General features: G+C 41.4%; 1 protein-coding gene across 1 annotated transcript in view; it reads left to right on the top strand.

The window, feature by feature from the left end:
- Nucleotides 1-227: 227 nt before the first annotated feature.
- Nucleotides 228-17,152, top strand: part of LOC148399464 (nuclear factor 1 X-type-like) — a 120,711-nt gene continuing 103,786 nt past the window's right edge. Inside the window, exon 1 of the mRNA XM_088374305.1 lies at nucleotides 228-717. The gene's annotated coding sequence lies outside the window, so the exon portion shown is untranslated. The remainder of the gene's footprint in view (nucleotides 718-17,152) is intronic.

Below are 17,152 nucleotides of genomic sequence, written 5' to 3'. Positions count from 1 at the left end.
AAGCATTCCACTTTTTATTAAAAAAAACAATATATACTAATGCAGCTGTGACAATACCGCATTTGATCACATTTGCTACTAGTTTTAAAATCAATATTGTTTTTTAATATTAGTTTGCTCACAACTTCTCATAAGAAAAGGCACTTGTGACACATGCCCCGCCCACTGTTAATGCTCACTTCCTGTTTTTTTTTTTTTTTCCCCTCTTAACCTGTATATATCAGGCAGGCAAGCATTGCAGGCCTCATGCCTGGCTTGATTGTTTGTCAGGTTGTGTTCTCACCCAGCGTCTAAAATGGTAACCAATTGATTCAAAGCACCTGTAGCTTAAGCCAAATTGCAGAGCTTCACTTTCTGGAACTGGATTTCCCGTCTCTGCACAAGCTTCTTTGTCTTGCTGAGGCAGAATTAGCTTTTCGTAGACAATGAGCTGAATGATATCAGCTTCATACTAGCCAGATATGGGCTTGTGTTTTGCAGACACCCGCTGTCAATCAGCAGCCCAAAAGCTACACGCAGACGCCCATGCATCAATTTCAGATATATAATGGCCGAGATAACCCCCAGAGGTCGCCTTGTGGACATTTAAAGTTGGAAATGGAAAGATCGGGAGCACCGAACTTCTAGCGAGGAGGCCGACCCTTCAGCCGAGTGGGGCACCTCCTTTTCGGAATAGGCGGCGGAGGGAGTACCCCATAAGTGGACTTCAGGAGAAATGTAAGTTAAAATAACTCTACAGATTTCAATTGTGTTTGTATGTTTTAGTGACTGATGCAAGAAAACAGATAGATGTGACAGAAATGGCATTTTAGCTGCAGGGGTTGCTCATTTTTTGCTCCTTTAAGTCAGCCATGGAAAGGCGAGTTGTTTAATGATGTTTGCAGAAGTTGAGATATTCACATTGTGAGGTTGGTTGCTGCATTATTTTTGACAAGCATCTGTACAATGATTTTTATGGACAAAAACTCAAGTGACTCTCACCAAGACATAAAGAGAGGGGAAGCCAAATTCCTCATCAAAAGTGGGCCTTTGAGATTCCATTAGTTATTTCAATATTTCTCCAAAATGACTGGATAAAAAAAAAAAGTTTTCATATCCATGATCAAAAATACCTAAAATCATCTTGTTTTATCTTATTTTCCCGTTAAAGCAATTTTCAGCAATAAAAAGTTCATATAGTATATCTTCATTATTTTTCATGGACTATTAATACTTTTAAAACCGCATTTGATTATATTTTTTCCCATCACTTTTCATTAATTTTTTTGTTTCATGGCTTGTTGCTGCTTTGCGGCAGCAGGCGGAGGGGGATGATGATGATGATACCGGATGATGATGATGATGATGATGATGATGATGATGATGAGAATATGTTGCTATGACAGGTGTGTTCACATGCCTTGCAGGTGATGTCTCTCATGCTCACTTAGCTAATGAGTCCAATTAAAGTAATTAAGAGCTGGCACGGGGAAACCAACCCCCCCCTACCATCACCTCCATTCTCCCCCTGCTTGGTCACATCAACATAACAACACGCATCCTGCGCCGTTACATGCTCATCAACTCTTTCTCTCCTATCTATTGTCTCACCGTCTTCCTTTTCGTCTTCGTCCTGCGGGTGCATCGCATTCCGTGACTCTTTAAAAGAATCATGAAGACTAAAATGAGCATACACTTCATATGCACTTAGGAGACCCTTCTTTTCACAGCGGTGGGCAAAGAAGAGGGCCTGTAGGAGAAAGAGCGAGGTTCAAGAGGGTGAGGGGAGGATGCCAAGCTCGGCCCTAATGAGGGGAGAGATAATTGTTTTGTTTTGTTAGGCAGGAGGGGCTGGGGGGTTAAAATGACATGCCACACATGGTTTTGAGATGACGTGCAAATGGAGGGGCGGGGGGATGTGGGCTTCATACAAAGGTGGCGTAAGTGGGGACTAGAATAAGTCTTGTTTCATAACCCAGCGGGCAAGGCCTATGAATCGGAGGATCAAAAAATAATTTAAAAAAAGTGTTTCCCCACTATACTATAATTCACTTACTGTAATTCATGCAGGAGCTGGTGTGGGCCTCAGCTCGCATCCAGACGCTCACACACACCTCCCGTAAACTAAAAACATTGAGACAAAATAACTATGAAACACAAGTTTTTAATTACTGGAACTGATCAACTCTAAATAGATTAAATTGATTAATGTTTAATAATTTACTACTAATCACTTTGATAACGGCATTGAGCCTGTGACCCATTCTTTCCAACTGTTAACCACATTCTCTCAATTTTTGGGATGTTACACCTTTAAGTCTCATCAGGTATCATGAATCATGTGGAAATTAAAAAAGAATAAACAAAAAAATATATATACTTATTTATGTTCATCATTAATAACAATAATAATAATAATAATAATAGTAGACATATTTTTCCATTGAATTAATATGGTCCTCTGAGGAGTTTATATAAAAAAACGTATGCTCCCCTTCTACCAGTATTCTGGATAAAAAAGTCTGCCATATGGATGACATTAAAAATAACTGCACAATACAATTCACCCAACCTTAAAAAAAAAAAATCCATGTCCCTCTCATAAAAGAACCTCACTGTCAAAATAAACATTCACATATTAATCACTCAGTCCATAAATTATGACAGTGAGAAAGGGCTCGCATCTGGTGGACATAACTTGTCCTGCCACATCTGCTCACATTTATAAAAGTGTATAAAAATTTGCTTTTATTTCTCGGAATGTGACAGGCGCACGAAAAACACCTTTTTGGAGTCGAACCGAGAATACGACTTTGATGTGAACCCTGAATTTTCTTCCTGAGTCTGCAATTTTATTTATTTTTGACAAAAATGAAACAGGACAACTTGGCTTTGACTTTTTATTATCACATCGGGGAAATATAGACACAACTTTAGTGACCTTGCTTGCATAGGGAGGAAAAAAAGAAAACACCATCACCAAAATGACATCTGAGCACACATTGGTAATCTGGCGACTCGCAGCAAATGATGCGGGTGGGCTGTGCTTTGCGAGCCAGGGTGGAGGGCGAATCAGCTCCAGACGCCTGTCACCGCTCCCAAGAAGATAGACGGCGTCGTTACACAGCCGCCATCATGCTGTAGCTCATCTGGAATCATCCAATCATCATGACTTGAAGCTGAATTTGACACCGCTCTCACTTTCTATTATTTATTTTGCAATTCATCAACAGCCATACAAATAATGGGCCGCCGTTAGTCAAATGGCCAATTTTCATCTGTGGTCATTTTGTCTGATGTTACTAGGCAACCTGGAATGAATAGATAACAGTGACGGAGATTTGCCAAATTATTCAGCATGGCAATAACGCATCATAATGTAACACTGTGCTGATTTACTCTTTACGGGTTATTGCAGGATACATACGAGTTAGCTACTCTGCATTTAGGGCAGATGGAGTAGACGCCCCTCCAGACCACCAGATGCTGATGTTTTTCCCTTTATTTGCCCTGTGGAATTATTATTGGCCAATCTAACGCCAAGGGGTTCGGTTTATAGTTGTTAAATTTGCCGTAGTATCTCACTAACCTAGTCAGTAGAGTCAATAATTGAAAAGTATGTCATGGTTATGAAAAAATAATTAATTTTAAGAATATAGGAAGACCCCTAATGTAATGGTAGCAATATCTCATATTTCAATGTTGTTAGAGGTGAAAACAATTTGCAAGAAACAAAAAAGTGACAAACATGATTTGCCTTTGTAGGCCGCATAAATTAATTTTGCAGGTTGTGGCACCCTTTCAAAAAAAAAAAAAAAACCCACATAAATCCCCAATATGCCTTTTTCACAAAAAAAAAAAGAAGTTCACCTCTGCAAAAAATATTGTAACACATCTGAAAAAAAATCACTAATTATTTAATTTGCTTTAGTATGCCAGGGTCCAATGTAATAGAGGAACCATGTCTATAATTTCATCCATGTTCTTGGAAAATCATTCAAGGGGTGTGGATATCTGTTGCCTATTTCTGTCCTACATTGCGCTCCGTTTCTAATTTGCGATGGTTAACTCCATTTTACACTTGTGCAACATTTAACAATGTTAAAAATGAGGTGCTTTACATTATGCGCTTGTCAGTAAATTCAATGAGTTTTATTGCTTTTACATCTTCTTGATAGCACTTATATGAATGTTACTGCAAACATTTATTTATCCTTGATAAAGAGCATATGATGGCCACAGTTTGAACCTGGACTAGCTTTATTTTCTGTTGCTTCCTATGGGAAAAATGTGAGCATATTGGAAGTTAACCAGGATAGTCCAACATACCTAATGAAGAGCTGTGAGAGCTTTAATAGCAAAAATAAAATGGCTGCAAAGTCAAACTATTGTACGTTGTCTCATAATCTTTTAACCGTTGTTTTTGGAGGCGTTTTCCGCCATTGGTGTTTTGTCAACCAAACAACCAGACGTGTGTGTGACTGCTAATATTTTGCAAGGATTACATTGCATAAATTCTGCCTAGCAACAAGTGAGCATGTGAAGTGACCGGGAATTATAATCTGCTGGCTAAAAATGGTGTTTTATCATATAGACTGCTTGCTGTCCTGATAGTCTTGTTGGAGGTAATATTGGAAGTAATAAAAATAAATCTGGCAGTAAGGGAGAGTACTGGCTCTTTTTCATATAAAACAGCAGAGATACATAGCAATAGATATGTCACACCTTGCCAGCCTCTCAAACTCAAGAAGAGTGTGCCAGTGTGAGTAAAAGAAGATTGAGAGAAGGGGCCAGTGATGCTGCAATGAGATTGTGTGTGTGCGTGTGTGTCGTTTTTCGGGGTACAGAGGAGGGGTGCAGGTGGCACGGAGCTGGCGTGGGCCCGGGCTCTCTGTCCCCTGGCTGTGCCAGCCTCCATCTGTCATCAGCAGGAACATCTGCAGCCCAAGGTGCCCTTGTCGCCCAGCGTTAGAGTAACGAGTTTGGCGTTTCCATTAGTTCGCCGCCGTCGCCTGCTTTGGCGTCGGCCAAGAGCGTGGCATTTTTTGGGTGCGAGCTTGTGGGTGTCTAGATAGCAGGACGAGGATGAGAGAGCAAGCTGGAGATTTGTTTGTTGGTTTGTGCGCCTGTGTGTGTGTGTGTGTGTGTGTGCGTGTGTGCCAGAACAACATGGCAGCGCGGCACATTGACCCAGCTGGGATGAGCCGGCATGTCGAGTCATGTCCCCTCCTGATGAGAGCCGGTGCCCAATGCGCTCATGCCACTGCCAGACCTCGGCTCTCTTCTCCTCACCCAACCTCACATCTTCCCGTGCCCCATCTGTCCTCCCCCTCCCGCCCTCTCTGGTCCCTCACTCACCTCTTTGCCATCCTTCCTTTCCTCCCCCCGTGCTCCTCACACTCGCTCTCCTCCGCATCTGAGCCATTCTCACTTTTTTTTTAATCTTCCTGTTCCCAGAAAACAGATGGTACTTCTTTCCCGCTTCTTTTCATCCTCGTCTCTGTGCATCTCCCCCAAACCTCCCCCCCTCCCCTCCCCATCCCATTCCTAACCTCCATCCCTCCTGCCGCCTTGTTCCTTGTTTCATCAGCATCACTCCATTGCGGCCTTTCACTGATGTTTTCTTGAAAATATTTTTGGGAAATTTTGTGATTTCTTTAACAGCCTTATCAGTATGTAAACAGAAAAAAAAGAGGCAATAAAGGAATTGGCAGCTAAACAAAAGAAAACATCAGTCATGTGTGGAAAATGAAAGAAAGAAATTGTCCACCCAAATAAGATTGAAATCAATTAAGTGGTGTGCTTTGAATGAATCTATTTGAGTGACTATTTGAAACAATAATCACAAAATGAATTCATAAAATATTAAAAAGAATTTTTAATAGGATTTGATCATCTAAATTATATTATCAACTTCTGTTCCCTTGTTTTGACCAGATTAATGTTGCCTGGATTTGTTCCATTGTAGCAGATTCCACATTCAACAACTTATTCAAATATTTTTCCATATTTAATTTTGACAGCTGCCATCATGATGCATTGCTTTGGACAGCAAACTAGTTGAGTATCAACAGATTGTGCTTTGCGCTAGACTGGGCACGAAAATAGGTCCCAGAGTAGTTGATTGACTCAACAGCACCTCTGCTGGTTGCAACCTGGTAATTAACTCTCAACTCACTTGCCATTACATGCCAGCACGGTGGTGTTGTGCTTGGCACCATCGCCTCACAGTTGAGAGGTCGCAGGTTCAAATCTCAGGACCTCCTGTGTGGACTTGGCATGTTCTCCCCATCCACACGTGGGTTTTCCTCATCCTATCACATTCCAAAAACATTCATTGGGGATTCTAAATTGTCCGTAGGTGTGAACGTGAGCGTGCATGATTATTGTGTGTATTGGCTTGAGAGCTAATGTGGTTCACTAATGTGGACAAGCCCTATGGAAAACTCATGTATAGATGCCCAAATATGTAATTCAGAACATAATTGATCAACGTGCAGAAATTTGCTAAAGGTTCCTGAAATTAGAGGATGGAACGAATTAAGAAATAACTATTAAAATAAAACTGCGTGATTTATGGGATATATACATTATGTAGTTTTTATCTGACTTTTGATTTCTCAATGTGCTGGTCAGGCTTCCACAGTGCGCGACGTGGCTGCTGTTTGTGTTTGCAAACACATGGTGGCTCTAACGAGCAGCAATCTGTCTGCACATTAATGAAGCGGAGCCTTGGCTGCAATTGTGTCAATTACCCGCAGAATACTAATCAGAGCAGCACCCAATGAGACAAGATGGCAATATTCTATTTTTTTTTTTTATTTACGGCTTTATGAATCAGTTTAGAGAAAATTTCAGTTTGGGACACAAAAACATTTTAGTCAAGAAAGGGAGCTTTTCATTCTCACTTTTGAATCCAGTCACCTCGAAAACAAGAAGTTTGGGGGAAAAAAACACTTTTATAGTTTTTGTTTTGTTTTTAAAAACAAAATTCCACTCTTGGCACGTCCCTCTCAGGGCCCTATCAACACTTATAGTGTCGTTGAGAGCGAGCGAGATGAAGCGACAACTGCTAATCAATAAGATTTCTGCAACCTCTTCTTTTTCTACACCTCTTCTCCCCCCCAAGAGGCCCGTGGCATTCAAGACGAGCCAAGACGAGCTTGGCATTGTAGAGCATGCCTTAAAAAGAAACACCTGCGAGGTGGAAGACTTAAAAAAAGTAGAAAAAGAAGTAGAAAGAGAGAGAGAGTGAGAGAGAGAAAAAATCCTGCTTTTCGCAGCTCTTAAAAAATGTTGGCAAATGTTCCATGGCTTTTTCTGGGAACAAAACAGTAAAGAGAAAGCTCTCCCATGCAAGTAAAGACAAAAGGGGGATGCTTTTCCATAGAGACGGGAGGTGTCATTACACTTGAGACGCTTGCCAGATTTGGACTTTATCTCCCCCCCCCCCTTTTTTTTCCTACTATCTATACCGTCTTCATTTATTAGACAAACAAATAATAAAGAGTGTTTTTTGTTTTTTTTTCCAAGGGGGATTTTGGAAGGGGAGACAAAGATGTAGAGGGACGTGGCGAGGGATGGAAGTGGCGAGCGAGCGAGGGCGAACGCAAACAGATGGCACTCTTGGCATGCGGCGCTCTCTTAAATCTGTTTCTGCTGTTTTTCCTCGTGTGTACGAGGCTTTAACCTCGTGCTAACCTGTGTCCTGGCCTGACCCGCAACCCCAACTGCTGTTTGTAAGTGTGTACTGCACCGTGGGTCCGAGTGTGCGCGCGTGTGTATGTCCTGGTTGCTTATTTAGCAAATTGAGTCCTCTAATTAAATCATGCAGAATTATTCTAATTAAGAATATATGATTCAAAAAACAGTAGAAGAAAAAGTAGAACTCTGAATTGTCATTGTAGCATTTTTAACTCAAATTAATTGCTTAAAATAACAATTAAAAAAAAAGTCAATGTAACAAAAAAAAGGAAACTTTAAATGCTCTTTTAAAGTAGACTTATTCAAAGGGCATTTAAATTTTAAATATCAGGAACAAAAGACAACAAGAATATTATTCAGATGGTCCAATTTTTAATCCAAATTGGGTTGTTTTTAACCCAATATTTTTAAGGGTGTATTTGGACATCAGTGGCAAACTCGTCATTAAACTTTACAGTCTTATATCCACAAAAGACAAATACATCACTGCTCAATGATAAGATTAGATTCATTCAAAGCATACAAAGCTCTTTCAGTGTGGTAAAAAACAAGTCATCAAGGCAAGCAATGTAAACCAAAGATGTCAAAGGTTAGCCACTATCATATCTCGTATTATCAGTAGTATGTCATTAGAACAGTAGAACAGTGTACACCAAAGCACTGAGATTTATTTTTGTTTCCAGAGTCTCTACAAGTTGAAAAGGAGGCAGAACCTTTTTTGGCTATCAGCCTCCTCTTCTCATGGGACGATTATCTGTTTTAAGTCCAAAAGACAGAAGACAGATATCCTCTCGAAAAAGGAGGCGTCCTGTCTGATAGCGGGAAAATTATTGCTGTGTTTGCCTTGAACCATGCATGCACTGTAAGGCTTATTTTCCAGCACCTCTATTAAATTATTTTTATTTTTATTATGGAGTCAATACAGATCATTTTGTTTCCTGCTTCTGGACTTTTATGACGTTGGCACCACATTTGATCAGAAAATTCTGCTTTATATCATCACGATAGTGATTGCAAGAATTCCTAAAATCTCTCAAGCCTATTGAGAATAAAACGGAATAAAAGTCCTAAATGCATTTACTGATGGTGGGAGCAACATCCAACACCTGGTGTGCCCACCGCCTATTAAGGACACTTCCGTCTCTGTGTGAACATTCACGCGCTGACTCCCATAGACGCTCTATAGATTTCACTCAATGCACGTCACTTATATGTGTGTCTGTTTGGTGGGGGAACGGCGGTAGTGTGAGCTCATTTGCATAATCTCCCATTTAAAGGAGGGATGTGCTGGAAGCTGTGTTTTTTTTTTTTTTTTTTTTTTTTACTGGGGGGGGTGATGGTAAAGGGCTGGCGAGGCGGGAGGGTGTACAAAGTGTTCATTGTGTACTCACAGGATAGCAAGAATACCCCGTAGGGCCTAGTGTGTGTGTAACGTGTGTGTTTTCAATGTTTATCTATGTGTGTGTGTGTGTGTGTGGGAGCCACACCTGTCAGGAGAGCCTGAGGGAAGCAATGAGACCATGATAATGTGTGTGTGTGAGGCAGATAGTCAATGGGATTTCATTAACATCGACAAGAGCATTAAAATCTTTGGGCCAAATCAAGGTTTTTATGTCCTAATTGTTTCCCTTTATTAACTTGGCTTGTTATCACGCCATTTTCTTCTCTTCCGCAGTATAACGCCGCCACCGCAGCCGCACACACACGCTCGTATGTCGTCCTCCCGGTCTGAGCAGCAAGCATCCTTGCAGTAGCAGCATGATTTAATTACTTCTCTTCCTCATGCCAAATCATAATCTACGCAAGCAGGCTGATAGGATCAGAGTGGAAAAAAAAATAATGGTGAAATTTGATTTTTTTTTTTTTTTTTTATGGAGGCGAGGGGGGCGGGGGACTTAGGAGAGCCCAGAAGTGCTGAAGTAGCTCGTGGCTGTCTCCTCCGGTAGACCATAAATGCTCCACAATCTGCTTAATATCCCCGCTGCTCTCATTAGATTAGAAAACATTAAGGAGATTGGGAGATTTGCACGCCATTGTTTCACAAAGACAACATGGGGCAAAGAGGCCACAAATTAACAATGGTGACAAAGGGGAGAGTTGTCAGGGGTTAAATAAAGAAGATAGTCAGAAATAAGGATGCCCAATAAGCTACACTATCACCATTTGAATTACTACTTGCCTAATAGAAACAGTAACACTCTCACAACATTCCTTAATAATGACAAATTTAGGGGGGTCAGTGTGTGACCAATGTCCACTAAATCAATGTTAGGCTTCAGGAACGTTATCAGTACTCAAAGTCCTAATTCCACATTGGCAATGCTGCCTCATTAACATAAGTCTACTTTGGCTGTAAAGGGGCTAGAAAGGAAAAGTTGCCCCCCACCCCCTCGCACTTTTGGCAGGCATAGTGGTAAAGTTCCTCAGGCAAGTATAAACAAATGAACACAAAAAGAGCCATTTTGATTGTGCAGGTCCCAGCAGTCAGATTGGGGTTTAATAAGAACCATTAAACTTACTGTATGTGCTCTCAAGCTCAGGGAGGCAAATGATATGGCCTCATCTTATATGTACGAGAAGATTGTTTCTGCAGTTTAGGGACCAATCACTTAATGCATAACACTTCACATTGTTGAGGGAATAAAGTGCAAAAAGTCCATCTAAATTTTGGCAAGATGGTTAATTTACTTGGTTCCCTGGGTGACTAATACGAGAGATGATTTTTTGTGTGTGTGAGTTGTGCTGGCTGATTGTGGAAAAGCCACACTGGACGGTGGTTTGTGTTTTGACCGTTGAGGCACATTTTGGCAAGGCCGAGATGATCTGCATTCTTGCTTTCTTGCTAACTGAAGGGTCACGTGGCCTCGGAATGGCTTGGCTTTTTTTTTTTCTACCTTCAATTTATGGCGGATTGTAAATTATTATAAATTACACTTTTTTTCTTTTGTTTTACAAAAGGATGACTTCGATTCTAAATTGCCCAATATACATGAAAAATATTAAAATAACTTGCATTCAAATTGCATTTTATTCATTCAGATCAGTCTTGAGACTGTCTCCAATATCACATACTACCGCTAGAGGCCGCTAGAAGCTGCATTCATCGCATTGGCGGACTGCATGATCAGAAGATAGCAGCTATTTCTTGTTCTTTCCTCAAAATCTCGTTCTAAACATCATGTAGTGATGCTTAGTTATTAGAATTTGTGGGATGATTGAAAGTATTAAAGTAAATGTTTGACTTTTGGTGAAAAGTCAACTAATGAGTCTGATATTTAGATTCACGGACTAAGTAGTTTAACAAGACTTTTTCTCCTTGCATGTATAATATAACAAATCTTCATGCATTATTAATTAAGACAAGACAAATGTCATTCATAAATTACAGAAGATATTTTAAAATGTATGATAATTATAAATCCTCAAGGGGAAAGCAATTTGCATTCTGCTGCCTATATTTTGTGTTGCACACAGGGAACAACTTATAGTAAAAGAAAAATCATTCATACATTATTAAATAAATAAATTGCAAAACAAAAGAGGTCATCGTTATGAAAGCATTTTTATGTGATCAAAAATACCAAAGAGTAGTTGTCACATTCTCCACACAACAAAACAGCATTGTCCTTTGTAGTTACATAAAAGTCTTATTATAGCACCATGATTTATCCTTAAAATGATTCCACCTCTTTTGTAAGCCTGAGTGATTGACGTAACACACCAAAAGGTGCCAACCACACAAACATTAAGTGAAAATGTTGATCCAAATTTAAAGCTGCAGCACTTTGGATTTGAGGTGCGTTCAAGCCAAACAAAACACAACGTTATTGCACAAAAGGCACGCCATGCTGTTTATTTGCGCACTGGCGTAGAATCCTTTTTAATTGCTTGAATCGGTCTTTCTATTTGCATCGTTTTAAGTTATCGGGAGCCATATCATTGCCAATATTGCATCGTATTGACAGCAAGCAAATCTCGCTGAGTGTGTTGTTGTTTGGACGACATAATGGAACTCACTGCTCCTAATGTCTTAAGTGTTTAGCTAGCTGTGGTTTGCTCAAGACACACACACACACAGTGTATGCTTTATGGGATGCCCAGTGATGTCATGGCAACCCCATATCCTCAGCAAGGCGGAAGATATCCCGTGCCAAAAAGATGCCATGGTAACTTTTTTTTTTTTTTTTGTTGCCCAGAAACCTTTGAAGCTTATTAAGTGAAACCGATGGGGAGACAAGTGGACAAGGAGAGAGGGAAACTGGGGAAAGACAGAGCGATTGGGAGCGCGTTCTGTCTCGCCGCCAAAATTGCGTCTTTGTTTCAAGGAACATTGTGAACCAGCTTGCTAATGGTGCCTTCAGTGAATAAATAAAAAAAAAAAAAACTTGCACAAACACATTGCGCCTAGCACTGTGCATCTGAAAGTGTTGTGCCAACATCTCCTTACTTTTCGGGCAGCTTGCACAAGCCTGCAAGTTAAAATACTTCCCCGATATATTTGCGGTACCTATTTGTGTTGTTCAATCATAAGTGAGCGTATACCCTTCACCGCGTAATAAAATTACTCTTTCTCCTTGAGTTAGCTTACGGCGCCAGTGGTGCTGCCCAGTGAGACAGTGTCAGGCTCTGCCAGTTTCATTAGTGCTGATGGATGACCTCATGACAGCCATTCCGCTCACTTCCACTTCAAAGCGAGCCACGCAGCAACTTTGGATGAGCCCGGAGCTTACAGGAAAATGCTCTATGCTGATTACAGACGTACAGTACGATAAAGTCTTCAACTGCTGTTAAATAACAGTTGTCAAACTCTTTTTTGTTGCGGTCCACATCGTCATTATGGTTTTCCTCGTGAGTGGATATTATCACTTATGCAGAATACAGTACAAAAAAAAGTTAAGCAATTTTCTAATTTATTTTGAAAGTGGGGAAATGTTGTAATGTCTTACTGTTATTATAAAGGAAGACAGTTTTAGTATTTTAAATAGATTTGCATTAGTGGGCCATAATAAATGAAGTGCTGGGCCGGATCTGGCCCTCGGACCTTATGTTTGACACAGTGCTAGAATTCGATGAATGGATTTATCGTTTAGTTCACTATCTCAAGCAACCAAAATTGTATTAACCAGATACAGATATAGCCATCAGTCTTGCAAAAAAATATTTTCCCATGTGTTTAATAAATCAATTGTGTATCTATCTACACAAGGAGGAGTAGTTTCCTTCATGTTCCACTTTGTCTGGTACCGTGACGGCGCCGTTGTGCCTACGTCCACGTTGGCTATGCACACCGTGCGCCGACGACAGGGCTCGCCTCGATGCTTAGTTAGGACTTTTGGTGGCAATTTCCATATTGCCTGGGGTCATGTGGGCACGGTGCCCACTCCTGGTGTTGTGGGTGCCTACCGAGGCGTGGGGAGATTAAAGCGGGCGCACTGTGCCACAAAAGGGCCTGTCTAGTGCTTTTTAATTCGCCTATATTAGGGCACCGTGCCAAGCTAGCTCCCTGCTATGTCAAACACTCCATAACTGGCACGGCAAGTACTCGCAGCAAGAAAGAGAGGCAGAGAGAGCATGAGAAGACTTTCATTCTCTTTTTCACACACTTGGACACATGCTTGCTTGCTTGTAATTAGCAGTCTGTTGCCTTTGCAGGTTTTGGGGGGGGGGGACTCCCGGCATTATCATTCACGTCCTAGCGATTACCTCCGCCAAGCCCCCGGGAAGGAATTAATGTTTTTATCATTGTGGTTTGTTTTATTTATTTATTCACTCAGCCAACTCATCTATCCGCCCGCCCGCCTGATTGAATGTATGCTTCGTACAAGCCTGACTGAAAAACTAATACGCCACAACTCGGTGTAGAGTGAAGAACTTAACGCCGATCCAGAAATCAGATCCAGGAATTTTGAACGTGTCATTTATCAGAGGAGAAACTCCACCTGCCGGACACAGGTGTTTGGCCTCGGCAGAGGTCGACGCTCTGCTGAGTGCTCCTGTTTATTTGGCTTGTTTGATTGAATGATCGCGGATAAAATATTCAACCTATTTCCAATTAAATGCTTTCTGGACTGAAACGGTCATTTCTCAAAATGAAATAATAGGTGGATAAATGGGAATAAAATCATTGTTTTATTGTGTGCGGCAGGTGACCAAATGCTCCTTGGCCTGGTGACTTGGAGACCTTGCCCGACAACACACAGGTGTTTGGCCTTGGGGGAGGTCTGTGTTGTATTGATTGCTGTTGTTTGTGCAGAAGATTATGAAAACTACTTGCTCACTACTAACTAAAGGAAAACAACTTTTGAAAAGTGGATCTGGATTCATGTGCAGCTCCAGGACTTGAGCTCTATCAAATGCTAATAGCGAAGTTATTCAAATCTTTGTTTCAGACTTTTGCAAACAACCAAGGTAGAAAAGTGTGATTAAAAAAAAAAAAAAAAAATGTTTGAAACATTTTGATGGAGGTATGTAGTCTTGTGAGACGTGAGGCACAAAACAAGGATGAATGAAATTGAATTAAACAATCTTGCCGATCTCGAGTGCTCGTTAGAGCGCAATAGAACCTTTTTCTGTTTGTTTTTGCTCAAATTGGCCTTCGTGGAGGTCTGTGCTCAAACACTAATGAGTTTTCTTTTGTAATGCTGAAAGTACGTAAGAAAAAAACTAGAAAAATAAATGACCGAATGCAAACTTTTAAAAGTCCACCCCCCATTTTTATTTATTTTTTTGGGTCGAATGAAGTCTGTACAGTGTGTGTCCTTTGGTCACTGTGTAATCAGTCTGTGTGTGTGTGTGCGTGTGTGTGTGTATATATTTCTGGATATCCATGCCCCCTCATGCCCTCAGGGTGGTGGCATGCAGCTAAAGGGCTTGTGCGTGACCACTGGAGTGTGTGCATGCATGTGTGTGTGCGTGTGTGTGTGTCATGTCTCTGTGGTCCCCTTCCTTGTAGTTGTATTCCAAATTCACCCTCCAAGGCAGCTAACTGGCATGGCTGCCGTTGAATCCGTGACAACCTTTGTTCAATCCCTTCTATTTCTGATCCAGAATTGTGATAATGTCACGACATGGACGGCAAATGCAAAGTTCTTCTCAGTCCTTCGCGCCTATCTTCACCCTCTGTTTCACACTTTCACACGGGACACATGACATGGGACGACAACACGAGGCACATTATACGGAAGCGTGTGTGTTTGCGCATGTGTGTCTGCATACAAACGGCCGTGTTAATCCAAGTCTCTCCGAGCATCTGGAGCCTCGACACAGTTTAAAGGGCTGGCTTGGTTTGCTCCGAGCTGGACTAGCGTCTGCAAACACACACGTGCATGCACACAAATGCGCACACACACGCACTGTCACAGCTATCTGGGACACCAGAAGGCCTCAGCAGAGCCAAGGCAGAGGCTGCCCACCTTGGCACCACGAGGTGGGGCTGTGCTGGCGCTTTGAGGGGAACAGAAATGGCAAGGGATGGAGAGGCGGAGATGGATGGGAGCGGGGGGCTGGGGCACCTGGCGCGGGATAATAACCCTGGGAAAATGCCCGAAAATGCAGAGGGTGGAGGAGTGTGTGAATGAATTAAGGTGTGTACGCAAGTGTTTGGCTGTTGAAGGCGCCGGCCGATTGGAGCGCTTTGGCCTTATGTTGTTGTTGTTGTTGTTATGGCGTCATAGCTTGGCGGGGTGGGGGCTGCTTTTTACTCATGGGGGAACACTGTAGAAATTCCCTTTTAGCCTCTGTAGCACTTTTCCTCTGAACAAATTAAAAAAAAAAAAAAAAAACTCTCCAAATATAAAAAATCAATAGGCCTTTTTATTCCTACAACAACTTTCCAGCCTATTTGAAAATCCACGAAAAAATATGTTGGTAGGCTAAAGAATAAGCATTCAGAATCCAAACAAAGACAGCTGCTTTTTATTATCTTATATTTGTGTTTAATTCTAATAGATCAAAAGGAAATGATAATTGTGATAATGGAGAAATGATCACAAAAGGCAACTGAACGTTAGCTGCATGTTTTACTTTTTTCGAAGTAGTCATCAATTTTTTTGTGTTCTAAATATATTTTTGGCACTGATTTAAAAAAAATAACATTTCAGAAAAAAATTCCACCTGTTGCTGAACCCAACTCTTAAATAATAAATATTACTAAATGCATTACTATATTACATATCATAGCTATTATAGTATCATTATAAAAATCTGATATGCTAGAGAAACAAAACAAGTCCAATTTGTAATCAACAAAAAAAAAATCTGGGATTTTTAACTTGCATCTCATTTTAAAAAAAATTGTAAAAACAAATGTGACCAATGTTATTTTCAACTGATCAAAATCGGCTAAAAAACGTCAGTTTTGACAAAATAATTTAGGTTTCTACATGGACGTTAAGTAAATAAACCCTGTGGGTAATTACGCTGACCGTAAACTATATTTTGCTAACGTCAAACACGAACTTTTCTGCTTTGAGCTGTGCTATATTCAAACGTTCACACTAGTGCCTCAAATAGAAACCCCTCCGTTGCTTTCCGACTATAAATCCAACTATTTCAGACTGTCGAGGATCCACTCAGAGGTCAAATGAGGTAGAAGGTAGCAAAGCCATTGATGTAGTTTGAACCCCCCCTCCACCCCATCACACACATGCACCCACATGATGTCGTCTTCTCTGCTTAGCACCGCAGATGCCCAAGTTGCCCTGCAACAGCTGTCTCACCATGTGCCCGACCAAGTGTTGCCACCCAATGGAGGGGAGAGGAAGTGAGGAGCAGCAGGAGGAGAAGGCGGGTGCAGGAAGGGAGGGGACAATGTCATGAATATTCATTTGGGCCATTTTGTTTCACTCTTTCTTTCCCCTTCCCATTAGGAGTAATAGCATTTTTTATCTTCGGGCAAGAATTTGGTGGTTGTGAGCAAAGCGTTAATCTCGATGTTTGTTTCATTGTTTGTCTGTGGTTTGGTGCTGGATTTGGTGGCACAGCCAGCACCCATGCAATATCCCCCCCATCCTGCACCCCGCCCCCTCCTCCTGCTCCCCATTTCCCCATCGCAGGATGCCCCCCTGGTAGTAAAACGAAAAGGGAGGGATTGGAAATTGATGGGCCGACCTCCGATTGGCGACCGACACTGTGGGCGACCAATAAGATGGTGAGGGAAGCATGGTAACAGCGGGTGGGGTATTTTCAAATGCAGACGCCGGTCCAAAAAGTCAGATGCCGTATCCAAACTCCATTCCAGCGATGGAACAAAATGGACGCCAGGCATGGTGCGCCGCCATTTTGGGAGCGCTGCTTGGCGTACGCGAGCTGTGTTTCCTAATAACGATGACAAGAACAGTTTGAAATGGTGAGGTGACGACTCACACTGGCCTTAAGCCTCGCCAGCACCTCCCAAATAATGAATGACAATATATTATAAACAGTGGGCCGCAGTAACTCAGAGGCTTATCGTTAACATACACCAAACAGC

The sequence above is a fragment of the Syngnathus floridae genome, chromosome 4 (genome assembly GCF_059516105.1).
Source record: "Syngnathus floridae isolate MCC-2025c chromosome 4, RoL_Sflo_1.0, whole genome shotgun sequence".
Classification (NCBI taxonomy): Eukaryota; Metazoa; Chordata; class Actinopteri; order Syngnathiformes; family Syngnathidae; genus Syngnathus; species Syngnathus floridae.
The sequence above is the reverse complement of the archived record's forward strand: the minus strand, read 5'-3'. Positions and strand labels throughout refer to the sequence as shown.